Consider the following 5223-nt stretch of genomic DNA (forward strand, 5'->3'; position numbering starts at 1 on the left):
GGTAAGTGGGTAAGTTAAAACACCACAGCACTCTTACCAAAATTCATCAGCTTCTTTCTTCATTAAATATTCCTCTGGTTGACCCCATGTGTTACAGAGCAGAACTGCTCCACAGGGTTTTCTTGGCTGTAATCTTTATGAAGGCAGATCACCAGGCCTTTCTTCCATTGCACCACTGGGTGGGTTCAAACTACTAACCTTTTTTGTTTGTATTTTTTTTCTCTTTTTTTTATAGTGGTGAAAACATACACATCAAAATCTCTGTCAACAAACTACTTCCATATTTACATCCTAATGACACTGACTGCATTTTTCATGCTGTGCCACCATTATCACTGTCGTCATTCAAAATATTCCACCGCCATTAACATAAAATCAACGCCCCACAAACAAAAACTCCTGTTTTCCCCCTCCCTTCCACATGTAGTAACCACTAATAATCCTTGGTTTCTCCATATTTGTCTGTTTCATAGAAGTGTGATTATATAGCATTTGTCCTTTTGTGACAGACTTATTGCGTTCAGTTTGTTTTCAAGGTTCATTCATATTGTGGCATGCATCAGAACTTCCTTTCTCTTTACAGCTGAGTAATGTTCCATTGTGTGCATATTCCGCATTTTTTTTTTTTTTATCCATTCATCTGTTGATGGGCATTTCTGTTGTTTCTACCTTTTGTGAAAAATGCTGTAATGAATATTTGTGTACAGGTTTCTGTTTGCATTCCTGGCTTTGCTTCTTATGGGTATATACCTAGGATTGGGATTGCTGGGTCATATGGTAATTCTATGTTCAACTTTTTGAGGAACTACTAGACTGTTTTCCAAAATGCCTGCACCATTTTACATTCCCACCAGAAATGGATTAGTGGTTCAGTTTCTTCACAACCATGACAATACTTTTTTTTTCTTTTTTTATCATTGACATTCTAATGGGGGTGAGGTGATATCTCCCTAATGGTTAATGATGTTGAACATCTTTTCATGTGCTTATTGGCCATTTGAATATTCTTTTTGGTGAAATACCTGTTTAAGTTCTTTGATCATTTTTTGATTGGGTCATTTGTCTTTTTGTTGTTAAGTTGCAGAAGTTTTATATATATTTTGGATATTAGGCTCTTATCTCATACACAGTTCCCACAAATTTTCTCACAGTCTGTTAGGTTGTCTTTTCACTTTGTTGATAAAATCCTTTGATGTACAAAAGTATTTAATTTTTATGATGTCGTATCTCTTTTGTCTTTTGCTACTTGGGCTTTGGTAATACCTGGCAATCTATTGCTAAACACTAGGTCCCACAGCCTCACTCCTACATTTTTTTTCTTCTAAGAATTTTATGGTTTTAGTTTTCACATTTAGGTTCTTGATCATTTTTGAATTGCTTTTTGTGTGAAGCAAGGGTCCTGATTCATTCTTCTGCATGTGGAAATCCAGTTTTCCCAGCACCATTTATTGAAGAGATTCTTCCTTGCCCATTGAATGGACTTAGCACTCTTATTGGAAATCAGTTGACCATAGATATACAGATTTATTTCTGGATTTTCAATTCTATTGCATTGATCTGTATGTTTATTATTATACTAGTACCAGGATGTTTTAATTACTGTAGATTTGTAGTATGTTTTGAAATCAGAAAGTGTGAGCTCTCCTACTTTATTCTTCTTCAAGATTGTTTTGGCTATTTGGAGTCCCTTGCTCTTCCCTATAAATTTAAGGATTGGCTTTTCCATTTCTGCAAAAAAGGGTGTTAGAATTTTGATGGGCATTGTTGAACCACTAACCTTTAAGTTAGGGGTTGAGTACAAACCATTTGTGCTACCTAGGGACCTCTGGCTGTTGTAAGCTTTTGGTTAGATTCCAGAGTTCTGAAAAACTTGATTGTGAAGTTTTCTCCAGCTTGATCATTGGTTTAGTTGAGGGATGGAGATTTGGAGTTCCCTACTTTCAGGGATATTCCCCAGCTGTTTGTCTTTTAGAGAAATTAAAAGAAGAAAGAAAAAAAAAACTTTATTTTTTATACTTTCCCCTATATGTACACCATTTCTTGCACTATTCATTCCTTCTCATGTATATGAGTTTTGCATCTGATGTCATTTCGGCGTGAAAAGCTTCCTTTAGCATTTCTTGAACTATCGTGCACTGACAATGATTTATTTAGGCTTTCATTGTTGTGTGAAGATCTTCATTTGATATTCATTTTGGAAAGATATTTTTGCTGGACATAGAAATCTGGGCTGACAGCTTTTCTTTTTTTAATTCCTTTTACCACTTCAAATTCGATCAAAACTAAACCATATAGAAAACCATGGATTACTTTTTCTTCCCTGCACAATTTGTTTTACCCAGGGTTAATAATTCTTTTGTTTATTTTTAAATTTGCTGTTTTCTACATACTCTACTTATTCAACATTAAACTTTTTTCATGGTTTAAATCAGTGCTACTAAAAATAATGTTCTGCAACAAGATAAGGACCTTGTGCCAGAATGTAAATCAGTGCATTGCTTTTTTCATCAAAAAGTCTTGCTATGAAAAAAAAAGTCAGTTGAATTAAGTACTACAGGTGATTTACATTTTTGAACAACTCCTTACCTCATTGTGAACAGTAAACAATTTAAGAGCAGCACCAGTCTGTGGACCATATTTTGAGTAAAAAAAACACGCGTTTAAATCACTTTCACATCAGGTATTCTCATTTTCATCTTATCGAGAGAGGTTTCTCGAGTTTTCTGATCTGCTCCAAACTGAACTGGTTGTTCTCCAACTTGCTGCACAAATGTCATCCTAGAAGCTTCTTCTCCTATCATCCTGGGCATTCCTTCACCTCTCCTGAGTTGGAGCTTCTTTTTCTTGGATCAAATGTTTTCCTCTTTATTGTTTCACCTCTATTTTGATAAAATATATCTTCTAGTAGTTCCAAGAGAAACAGATATTGTAGGTAATTTTTTTTTTTAAACTTGACTATTGAAATATCTTTTTTCTACCCTGATATTTAATTGATGGTTTGGCTGGGTATAGAACTTTTAATTTTAGGTTAAAAGTTATTTTCCTTCAGAATCTTTGAAAGTACTGCATCATTACCTTCTAGCTCCCAGGGTTGTTGAGAAATTCAAAGCCATAAAATAATTCTTAATCCTTTTGTGTGCTTTGCTTTTCCAATCTGGAAGTTTGGGCATTCCAGTTGCCTAAGGACATTATTTCTCCACACTGAATTGTTCACATCCTTTATCCCAGTGCTCCAAAATATGAAAATGATAAACCTTGGAGTAGGTCTGTTTTCATCCATTGTCATGGGCCCTTTCAATCTAGAAACTTAAGTTCTGATATACTTTTTTAAAAGTTATTTTTATTGATTATCTCATTTCCTCTGTTCTGTCCTTCTAGAACTCCTATTATTCAAATTTTAGACTCCCTAAATTGGTCCTTTATCTTTTCATTTCTCTTTCCTTTCTTTTTCTTTTTGTTTGTTTGCTATACTTTCTGGGAAGTTTCTTCTACATTATCTTCTAACTGTTCTATCTAGTTTTAAATGTTTTCTATAACATTTTTAGAGTCCAAGAGCACTTTCATGAAATTTTCTGATGATTTGACAATAAATTCTTATATATGACACCAAAACAGCAAGTAATAACAGCCAAGTACTTTACAATTACCTATTGTTGAACAGAGGAGAGCTCTCCTTGGGACTGACTCCTCTGTGTTGTGGTGCTGTTGGAGATACAAAAAGAATTATTAGACTACAAAGGAGTTGGGATTAATGCTTTTGAAATGAGCCACAGGTCATCACATTTCGCTAAGATTATTAACACCACAGAGAATCCTGTGCGGGAATTGTTAGCCATTCCAGACAACTACAAGGTGATTTTTGTGCAAGGAGGTAGGTCTGGCCAGTTCAGTGCTACCCCTTAAACCTCACTGGCCTGAAAGCAGGAAGGTGTGCTGACTATGTGGTGACAGGAGCTCGGTCAGCTAAGGCCACAGAAGAAGCCAAGAGGTTTGAGACTATAAATATTGTCCACCCCAAATTTGGGAGCTATACAAAAATTCCAGATCCAAGCACCTGGAACCTCAACTCTGCACAAACAAGACTGTGCATGGAATGGAGTTCGATTTTATACCTGATGTCAGAGGAGCAGCGTTGGTTTGTGACATGTCCTCAAGCTTCCTATCCAAGCCAGTGGATGTTTCCAAGCAAGTTTTTGCTGGTGCTCAGAAGAACGTCAGCTCTGCTGGGGTCATGGTGGTGATCGTCATGATGACTTGCTAGGGTTCACTCTCTGAGAATCCTTCTCCATCCTGGAATACAAAGTGCAAGCTGGAAACAACTCCTTGTATAACATGCCTCCGTGCTTCAGCATCTATGTCATAGGACTGGTCCTGGAGTAGATTAAGAACAATGGCAATGCAACAGCCATGGAGAAGCTTAGCTCCATGAATCTCAAATGATTGATGATATCATTGATAATGCTCAAGGATTCTGTGTATGTCCAGTGGAGCCACAGAATAGAAGCAAGATGAATATTCCATTCCACATTGGCAACACCAAAGGAGATGATGCTCTAGAAAAAAGATTTGTGGTGAAAGCTCTTGAACTCAACATGGTGTCCTTGAAAGAGCACAGGTCCATGGAAGGCATCCATGCCTCTCTGTATAATACTGTCACCATTGAAGATGTTCAGAAGCTGACAGCCTTCATGAAAAATGTATACTCTATCATTGAACAATAGTGATACTGCTAGTTCCAGAAGAATCTTTGCACAAGAGTCTTTTCTCCTCTTGTTTATCCATTGTCAATATTTTTTGTTGCATGTGTGAAGAACATTACAGTACTAAAACATCAAAAGAAAAAAACAGCAAATGACAAAAGAAAAAAATAGGAAAATTTGATTTCATCAAAGTTAAAAACTTTTGTGCACGAAGGACACTATCAAGTAAAAAAAACATACAGGATGAGAGAAAATATTTGCACTAATATATCTAATATCCAGAATATGTAAAGAGCTGTTAAATTTAAGAACACAAAAACAAACTACCCAATTAAAAACTGGGCAAAAGACAAATAGACATTTCTTCAAAGAAGGTACACAGATGGCCAACAAGTGCATGGAAAGATGCTCAGCATCACTAGTCATTGTTGTTGTGTGCTGTCAAGTCATTTCTGCCTCATAGGGACTTCACAGGACAGAGTAGAGCTGCCCCACAGGGTTCCCTGGCTGAAATCTTTATGGG

At 36.3% G+C, this 5223-nt stretch overlaps 1 pseudogene; it reads left to right on the forward strand.

Moving 5' to 3' along the window:
* Positions 1-3690: 3690 nt before the first annotated feature.
* Positions 3691-4721, forward strand: LOC100656729 (phosphoserine aminotransferase-like; annotated as a pseudogene).
* Positions 4722-5223: the final 502 nt, after the last annotated feature.

This window comes from Loxodonta africana, chromosome 2, assembly GCF_030014295.1.
Source record: "Loxodonta africana isolate mLoxAfr1 chromosome 2, mLoxAfr1.hap2, whole genome shotgun sequence".
NCBI classification, from domain to species: Eukaryota; Metazoa; Chordata; class Mammalia; order Proboscidea; family Elephantidae; genus Loxodonta; species Loxodonta africana.